We start from the raw sequence: 10,792 nt of genomic DNA on the forward strand, positions 1-10,792 counted from the left end.
TAAAAGTTTGCTTTCAGCTATGTGATCTGTTTAGAGTAACGTCACATTGGCTAGGCCAGGTGAGGAAGGGAGCTGTGCAGACTCCGCCCAGGCAAGGCAGCAGGTCCCGACGGTGTCAGCCCGATGGTCCTCAAAACATGTCCAACACAACTGAGTGGAGTCCTGCAGCACATCTTCAACCAGAGCCTGAGTCTGGAGAGGGTCCCTGTGATGTGGAAGACATCCTGCCTGGTACCAGTACCGAAGAAGGCGCGTCCCAGCACCTCCAACGACTACAGACTGGTGGCACTGCGTCTCACCTGATAAAGTCCCTGGAGAGGCTCGTCCTGTCACTTCTTCAGCCCATGGTCAGCTCATTACTGGACCCTCTTCAGTTTGCCTACCAGCCGAGACTAGGAGTGGAGGACGCCATCATCTTCCTGCTCTACCGTGCCTGCGCCCACCTGGACAGACCGGGAAGCACTGTGAGAATCATGTTCATGGACTTCTCCAGTGCGTTCAACACCATCCAGCCTGCTCTGCTGGGGAGTAAACTGACGGCGATGCAGGTGGACCCTCCCCTGGTTTCCTGGATTACGGACTATTTGACAGGTCGACCACAGTATGTCAGACTGCAGGGCGGTGTGTCTGACACTGTGGTCACCAGCACTGGGGCTCCACAGGGAACTGTTCTTTCCCCATTTCTGTTCACCCTGTACACCTCAGACTTTCAGTTCCTCTCTGAGTCCTGCCACCTGCAGAGGTTTGCGGACGATTCTGCAATTGTTAGCTGTGTCAGTGAGGGGAAGGAGGAGGAGTACAGGGGCGTTGTGGACTCCTTCATCGAGTGGTGTGCAACTAACCATCTGCATCTCAACTCCACCAAGACTAAGGAGCTGGTGGTGGATTTCGGCAGGAGGAAATCTGCCCCCACACCCATCTCCATCTACGGTGTGACTGTGGATGTTGTCCAGGATTACAAATACCTTTGAGTACACCTGGATAACAAACTGGACTGGGCCAAGAACACTGAGGCTGTTTACAAGAAGGGCCAGAGAGACTCTATTTCCTGAGGATGTTCTACCAGTCGGTGGTAGCCAGTGCCATCTTCTTTGCTGTTGTGTGCTGGGGAAGCAGGCTGAGGGCAGCAGACGCTAACAAGATCAGCAGGATCATCAGGAAGGCTGGCTCCGTCCTGGGGGTCCAACAGGACTCTTTGGTCGTGGTGTCTGAGAGGAGGATGATGTGTAAACTGCACAGTATCCTGGACAACAACGCTCACCCTCTCCACCAGGTGCTAACCTCGAGCAGAAGCACCTTCAGCAACAGACTCATTCCCCCCCCGATGTAACACTGAACGCCAGAGGAAGTCTTTTCTTCCTGTGGCCATCAGACTGTTTAACTCATCTACCTCCGGTCGCGAGAGGGACAGTGGAGACACTGCCCTGAGCAAATGTAACTTTACCATTTTTTACCCAATTTTCACTTCATCACTTTATTTAGTTGTACTGTACCTTAGTTAATTTATGCTGATAACAAATTCTGCTACAATTTTTATCACTTTTACCACTGTTGCCACTTTATCCAATTGCTCCTTATCACTTACTTAGTTTGTACTTACTTTAAGAGCCGCTTCTTGCTATATGCGGACTATGCGGCTGCATAGGGCCCCGCAGCCACCAAACTGCAAGTTCAGCCTCATATTTTATTATATTTTGGTTATTAAATTAAAAGTACCTATCTTTATTTGCAGCATGTATTGCATGCATTCATTATGCATTTATTTGCAAAGCATGTAAGTGTTTGTGGGATAATCAGGTCAAATCACCTTTGGGCTGTCTCGTGGTAAGTGACGTCTGCCGACAGGTCTGACAGGATGATTGACAGCCGCCCACCTTCCACTGAAGTGATGAGAATAACGGTAGACGCTAATTACAATGTCATCGAACCGTACTTATGCATCTGGTGCAGAGAAACGCAAAAGAAGAAAAATGATCACAGGATAAAGGTAAGGCATTTGATGTGGTGTGGAGGGGGACACATAATGCCAACTTTTGAACAAGTTAGTTTGCTACTTCTGTCATGCTAAGTAGCAACCTAAATGTGAACTACCTCAGCTAACGGGCTATGATTGTTTGTTTGTATGTAAATAAAGTCAGCTTTATCCAGAGTTTGCTTTATAAAAGGCTCAAATAAATGTGTTTCAAGCATAGACCTGTGCTACTATTTTATACATAAAACCAATTATTATCAGAGGGATTATTGTTACTTTTAGTAGTAGTAGTAGTAGTAGTAGTAGCAGTATAGCTGTGGATTATTCATATAGCACTATGGATTTTGAATGATCACTGTGCTATGAAATATTATCCAATTCTTTGCTCTATTGTATTTTTATTTACTGTGGTTTGGTTACTGGACAAATCTGCTGACTTCCCCTTGCCAAATGTATTAGAATATATATTGTGACAATGTAGTTTACTAATTTGAACAAACCTGTATATTTAAAGTGTCCTGTACTGCATATGACTGCTAGTTGTCCACTTTGTAATGCACTGCAAGATATATGCAAACATATTCCCTTTATATCATATCGTGCTAATCACTCATTTACCCTCATTTTTATTAATTAACTAAGATAAACACAGAAAAAACTGGTAGATGCTTAAACAGGGACACTGCATATTGTAATGTTTAATATAAAAACAGATTCAGAATTTTTTGCATAGTGCAACACAGCTGCAGTTATATGATATGAATATTTGCTTCTGATTGCTTGGTAACCTAAGGAGCTTTGTCTTTGCAGGAGCAATTTTGAAATACTTCGGAGGTCCAGTTCAAGGAGAGCCAGGGGGACCTTCATCAGCTTCTGACCAGGAAGCAGCAGGACCATCAGCAACTGAGCATTATTCATGAGATTGGCAAGCAGCTGTCCTATGATGACATAATTGATGACTTTGCTTCTAAAAAAGCAAGGAAGTTTTGAGGAGGAGAACGTAAGACTGTGATCATACAGATCCTGATCACCAAGTAGTGATGTTGTACAGTTATATATGGTTGCTTTTAAACTACAACTACAATATATAACTACATAACTAGTTTTTTTATTGATTTTTTATTGATTGTGCAATAACATGGATGCTGGTCCATTATATACTTATTTATTTAAGTAAGTTTAGTTATTTGTTACTGTTTTGGAATGGTGGGTTAAAGCTTTTTTATGTTATGCCACCTCAAAGTTTACATTAAACATTTTTCAAGAACATACTGTATATGTGGCATTTATTAATGTACTCTAGCCTGCTTTCCTCTTAAAATGTAACAGACTGCTGCATCGTCACAGAATATATGAAAAAGTTAGGAATCTCTACCTCAGAGTTTGAAAAAATAGGGGCCCCCAAATAGTATCTTGCATAGGGCCCCCAAGCAGCTAGAAACGGCCCTGCTTATTTTATTTCAGTTTATGCTGCTAAACTGCGTATTGTTGTATATTGTATATACTGTACCTACGTTTAACTGCAATTTTTGTTGCACTTTGTCACATTTAGTAACTTGTTTTCTTATTTTCTACTTATGTTACCTGTTAGTGCTTACATTATGTTGCATTTAGTTTATTGTTTGATTTATTTTATGTTAGCCTTTATTTTTATTTTTATTTTATTTTATTTTATTTTATTTTATTTTATTTCATTTTATTTTATGTTTATTTTATGTTAGCTTATTTTTACTCTAACCCTGTAGTACTTAACTTTACCACCTTTGTATTGAAACTGCTGCACAGTAATTTCCCTCGGGATAAATAAAGCTTCTTGAATCTTGAATCTTGAATCTAAAAAGAGTGTGTTGATGACAGAAACAGTGACAAATGTCGGAAATATGTGATTCAATAAGGTTATTGTATATGTCACGTTTGTCCTCTTTAATGGAAGCAGACTGAAAGGATACTCATCTACCCCTATTTCTTTATTTTTCAGATAGTAAGATGCACTTACATAGGTGGGTTATACACATACAATCCTGTCTTATTTAAAAATTATATTTCAAATTTCACAAATACACAATGGTGATTTCTAACTTTTATTTCAATTTCCCTTTTTTTTTGCTCGTTAAAACGCCAAACACAAATATAGAAACAGCTTACCTGTTGTGTGCGTGAGAAGTCAGCTCTCAGTCTGCAGTAAGTGTCCGGGTCAAATAAAATGATTTAGACCTTCCATTGGACAGCTGTAATAAGATAATATGGGTAGAGCTTGTTTTCTGTCTGCTGCAGCTCTGTTGGTTAAAGTTTTTAGTGTGCATGCATGCATGAATTATTGCTTCGGTGCTTTATCTTATCATGGGACAGTAAATCTCATTGGACACTTACAGTTACTGTTTATATTCACCTGCCAAACTCAGCTCAGTGTGCAAAGTAAAAGTTTGTCCAGATAGCCATATATTCCAAATAATTCCGGTTTCTGAAGAACTTCTTGTTCAGGAGATTAAATTGACCTTTGTGTATTTATCACCAGCTGCATGACAGAGGAGTTGCAATCATATAACATATCAGCCTACAGGTGTAATTGTAGCTCTGTCACACTTTTATAAGAGGTCCACTGAGACAATAAAAACTGAGCAGTACAAAGGTTTTCTCTGTGTCAACTTCAGCAGGCCAGAAGAGAAAGTGGCTGAATGACTGTTCAGTCCTGCAAGATGGAGGGTCAATTCAGTCTAGATTGCTACAGAGCACACTGTTTCCATGTATGTAATCAAAATATGCCATCATCACTCCAGAGGGCATTTCATATCGAAGGACCACAGATTCAATCCCCTTAACAATCTGTCCTTCTATGGTCTGTCTGCATGTCCTTCTATACCAGGTTTGGAACTGGGAATAATATTATGATCCCATGCTATCTTCCGAAGAAAAAAAATGGTTCTACAAATGCTTAAAAATAATGTATATTTACATTTATCTGATTCAAACTTCCGGGGGTTGTATGAACTCTGACTCTGTAGAGTTAAGACTCAATTAGACCCTAACCTTAACCCTGTAACACCAAGTGTATAATTCATACATGAGTTTTTGAGACCTCTACATCATCAGTGTGATTTTTTTCCCTGGAAAAACCTGTGGTTTACAATCAGACACATACAGTGCATGGATAATTCACCAGGGATCAGTAATTCATGCACCAGAGCGCCTTCAATTGAGACAACCAAAATACCTGCTGTCAATCAGTGACCCACAAGTGGGTTTTTCAAGGATATTTTAGACAATATTGAAAAAAGTGAAGGTAAGAAAAACATGTAATGTAAGGTCAATCCTTGCCTGAACAAGGACAGAAACTCCATGCCGACCACAATGCAAAATAAAGAGGTTGTGAACCAAAAAAAATAAACCAAATTAAGTGAAACATTCCTCTTCCACCATGCCAGTTCCACTGGTGTCATTGATGCGTGATACCTTCATTTCAACAGATACAGAATATGACGTTGTTGTGCAATATGGAAAAAAAAAAAAGTTTTGTATGTTTGAAATTTAATTATTAAAATTTAAAGCAAACTCAAAATTTCATGGGTTAAAAATGTTTTTGTTTGTTTAAGATAAACAAACTGTGAGCAAGAAATTGCACAAAAATACCGGATGTAGCAAAAATGATACAAATTAAAACTCATTGATATATATGCAAAATATATATGCATATGCAAATTGTTATTTAATTTCTTTTTTTATAATTTGGCAGAAGGTTCAAAAAGACTCCAGTTTCCAAAATTTGAATTTTCTGGCAATTATTTCATGGATCAGGCTTTATAGGGTTAAACATGCACATGATCTTAAACTAAACAACTTTCAATGAACTAAACATTAACCAGAGTGCTGTCAGATAATAAAATAGTCATGTAAATCAGGCACTACCTCAGGTCTTTCCAGCAGGGATCCTTGAATTAAGACCACATCTCAAAGTCTCTGGAAAGCACCATTTTTTAAAAAAAAGCATTTTAAAACCCATATGCTTTCTTTGGAATTTTTCAACTGCACGTTCATCTCTCATTGTTCATCCTCCTGTGAAGCGCTTTGTAACTTTTTTTTGGACTGATAATATTTCCCAGAGCATAGCTTTAGTACAATCCAATGGTAACAAGTGGAAAAAAAGACAAACTTCCACTGAAACACTTTACACTACATTTTATTTAAATTTCCAAAATGTTTGACATAACCATGTAATTTTACAGCCACAAATATTATTATCAACATTTATCTGTTCAATTGAAAGACTTGATTTGCTTAGATTTTTTTTCACCTTTTTGGCTAATCCATCCAGATTTGAACACCCCCCTTCCTGTTAATTCTAGATAACTGATTCTCTAGGGACTCCAGCAATGTCTCTGTGTTCAGTTTCTGTCGCCCACAAATTCTCTTTGTGTTGTCCAGTTGCTGCTCAACCCATATCAGGTTTTCTTTTTCTCTTAGTAAGTTCTCTGGTTTGTCAAATGTCATTTCTTTCTCTTTTATTTCTCTCTCCACTGTCTGAAGCTTCTTCTTATTCTCCACCTTGATTGTCTCAATTTCCTCAAGTTCTCTTCTGAGTTGATCAACCTGTTCCTCTACCTCAGTCTTCACCGCCTTCAGTGTGGTAACCATGCCATCTTGTTCTTCCTCTTTCTTTTGTGTCTCAATTTGAAGCAGTTCAAATTTCCTCTGCAAATCAGCTTTGTCACCTTTAGTAAAAAAAAAAGATGTGATACTGAACAACACAGAAACACAAAGAAAGTCTTATTACACAGCAAACTACATTTAAGTAAATTAGAGTAACAGTTCCTTTCCTCATAGCATGTGTACTGTATGTTTTGGATGGATTGAATGATGAAAGAAAAATCCTGATGTAGTATTCAGTGTGCCCACTGTACACAACATCAATAAAATACTCATTAATACCATTAGAAGTAAGACTAGTTTGGGGTTTTGCGGTGAAATAAGCAATTACTGTAACAATCAACAGGCTGTAACTTACGTCTACATTTATACACGACGACGGCGGCGGCGGCGGCTATCAAACCACAAACAACCAGACCAGCAGAGCCACAAGCCATGGCAATGGGAAGACAGGATGAAGTAAAGCTGGATTTGCCCAGTTTATTTGTAGTGTAACTTAATGAGGAAGCAGCCCCTAAGAGTGATTAAGAGCAGAAATGTCAAACTCATCAGACAAAATAAACAATCATTAAATCAGTGCCGAGGACTGACTGATAAGTTACTGATATACAACCATAAAACACATAGGTAAAATTATAATCCTCTTTGTGTAAAAAGTGAAACGTTTTGACTTTGGTGACTCGTGGAGCTCTCTACAAAAACGATCTGGCAACACTAATGTGGACGTGGATTACTTGAAAGAAGAAGTAAGGAAACTTTTTGTGTGTAATTAAGTATTCATAAATTAAGACTTGTGCTACAACAACTGGATATTAAAATCCTAAAATAACATTGAATCACCCGAGGAAATGTATTTCTGCTATACAAAATCAAAAAAGTTGTGACATGCACCATGGTTTTACTGATGTGGGTTTTACTCAATAATTATAACATTGCTCTGAGTCGAATAAAATTCTCACCATCCTAGAGTTCTGAAAAATTATATTCTGTAAACCAACAACAAACAAACAAACAAACAAACAAAATATTCACTATACCTTTTAATGTAGTTTAAATTATTTCATGCATAGTGATTGAAGATATGATTTTGTTTCACAAATAGCTGCTGAATCTTAAAACAAAAAAACTAAAATTGAATTTTCTACCTTACCTGTCTTGTGGGTCAACACGAGTGCAGTAAGCTTCTGGGACAAAGTCCGAAAATAAAATGATTTGGACATTGATTAGCTGTAATCAGATAATGTGTGTTCACCTTGGGTTTCCGTCTGCTGCCGGTCTGTCTGTTAGAGTTTTCACTGCATGGACAATGGTGTGTCCAATTCTATTAACATTTACTATATAATCACTTTACTATAGTCTCAGTCACTTCCTCTTTAATCACCACCACCAGTGTCTAGACTCCATCGGGGGTCTTGTATACTATTCACTGCTAAACCCCTCCTCTTCAAATGTCTTCATTGAATTAATAATATACTCCATTTCTGCCAAGAGATCCCCCTAAATGTTACACACTCAGCAACACGGCTCAGTGGTTACTGTCGCCTCACAGCATGAAGGTCCTGGCAGGGGCAGGTGTGCCTTGTGCAGGGTCTGCATGTTCTCCCCATTAACTTCCCTTGACCAAGACACCAGCTTAGATCTGGAGATGTATACAGTGGCTGGTCACTACTACTTTAAGATTGATTAAATGCAAAATGTCACTATACATTGTATTGTGTGTGGTTGTATTAGACAATAAAGTTGATTCTATTCTACTATATTTAAACTTTCATTAAGTTTTCTGATAGCCAATGATTTTAAGTTTCTGTTGAGTTACAGTCATATAAAATATCAGTCTACTGGTGGAATTTATATCACTATCACACCTGTATTTTATGAGGAGGAAAGTCCATTGAGACAATAAAAAATATGCTCTGACGAGGTTTGTCATTTGGCAGGCAGAGATGAAAGTGGCTGACTGACTGCCGAGGGCAGAATAGGACTAGTTTTACATATTGTGGAAGACACAACCCAGTCCTGTAGGATCAATTGTGGGTGTACTGAAATACAGAGATTATTCGATACACAAACGATTACAGTCTCAATCCCCTGAACAATCGTATATAGTACTGTGGTCTGTCTAACTGTCCTTGAACAAGACAACAACAAGTAGAGTGAAATTGTTACAGAGCCTTCATACCATTTTAGTGAGGAAGTATGTATGTAGGTGGATGGAGGGGTCAAAAAGGTGTCAAGCCTTCGACACAGGAGGCGACTTTTCATTTCCCATTTCCTACCAACAAACAGACCATGATCGTTCCCTAAATCAGCCATGATGAAAATATTTAGTTTGGTATTTAGGTTGGGAAACTCCTTCAGAATTGTGAAAACCTTTATTATGGACAGTGGATTTCATGAAGGACAAGCCACGCAGTCTTTTGCAAACGTTTCAACTCTCTATATTTAACCCTCGTGTTGTCTTCCCGTTTACTATGCACCTTTTGTCCTCCCGGGTCAAAAGACCCAGCCTGTTTTGACTGCCTATAAAGCCTGAGGTATCAAATGATCACCAATTTTTTTGTTTGACCTTTTTAGTGAACTTGTTTCCAACACATTAAGATATATTTTACACTTATTTTTGTAATGTATGGTATGATAGACCTAATTTACATAAAATGACAAATCATTTTTGAGTAAAAAAAGCACAAATTGTGAATTATTTTCACGATGGTTATGATCAGAGGCACATATGTTGATGCATTATCACAGACTGGTATATGTCAAAGTTTAGTCAGGATATTGTTTTGAAACCATTTCAATTTTTTTAATGGCAGCAAATAGTGACACCTGTTTTCCTCCCGGGTCAAATTGACCCATCTAGTTCGACTGTTTATAAAGCCTAAAGTGTAAAATGATCACACCATTCTGTGTTCCATATTTTTAGCCAACTTCATTCCAACTCATTACCACAAATTTTAAACTTCTTTTACACCTCTATTTATGGACAATAAACCTAATTTACATGAAATTATACCATAAACAAAATAAGCAGAAATTATTATTTTGAATAACCACTGACAGGTATGTGTCAAATATTAGCCAGGATATCCCCAGGTCAAAATTGACTGATGCAATTGTATTTATAAATCAGTAAGTTCAGTAAGCATATATGATTTGCAAAGCAAGGTCCTCTTCATTGTGCTGTCTCAGAGTGAAATGTGAAATGCTCCGAGGATGCTGTACTTATCAGCGCAGTTTTTTTGTTTATTTTTATATTGTCCCCAATTGGAGAAAGGCATATCAAGGATGTCACAGTCAGTTGAGTCTAAGGGCAACTGGACGTGGTGTAGTTCCTTGAAGATGTACCACATAAAAGGTTTGAAATGAACATGTTTACAAATGTGTAGCTTGGAAATTGTTTGTTGTCTGGAGGCCGAATGCACATCAGAGGTTATATTTACAAATTTACAAATTCTGTTATCCAAAGTAATGCTCACCTGAGAGTTGGAAGTTGTTTTGAAGTGTGTGTGTGTTAATGCGTGCATGTTTGTGTTTGTGTGTGTTTGTGTGTGTGTGTGTGTGTGTGTGTGTGTGTGTGTGTGTCTGTGTCTGTGTGTGTTGTGCTGGAAAGTGTAATAGTGTGACCCAGTGCACCACTAAATGTGGCCCGTTCTAATTGACCCGGGAAGACCACAGGTGCTATAAATTTTAATAAAACACACATAATTCAACAAATATAGTATATATATATATATATATATATATATATATATTTCTATATAAAGGTGTCAAATGAACATTTTTACAAATGTGTAGCTTTGAAATTGTGTGTTGTCTGGAGGCCGAATGCACATCACAGGTTGTATATTTTACAAATTTACAAATTCACATCTGAGAGTTGGAAGTTGCTTTGAAGTGTGTCTGTGTGTGTGAGTGTGTGTGTTTGTTGTTTTGGAAAGCGCAATAGTGTGACCTATTGCACCACTAAATGTGGTCGGGTCAAATTGAAGACCGCAGGTGTTACAAATTTTAATATAATGCACATAATTCAACAAATATAGTTATAATTAATTTGACTTGCAAAAAGCATAACAGGGAAGCATCTGTGTAATTTTCAGACAATTATATGGAAGAAAATCAAAGTTATGACATTTTAGATTTCCCAATCGGGTCAAATTGACCCGAAGACCACAGGAGGGA

This window comes from Dicentrarchus labrax, unplaced genomic scaffold (genome assembly GCF_905237075.1).
Source record: "Dicentrarchus labrax unplaced genomic scaffold, dlabrax2021, whole genome shotgun sequence".
Lineage (NCBI taxonomy): Eukaryota > Metazoa > Chordata > Actinopteri > Moronidae > Dicentrarchus > Dicentrarchus labrax.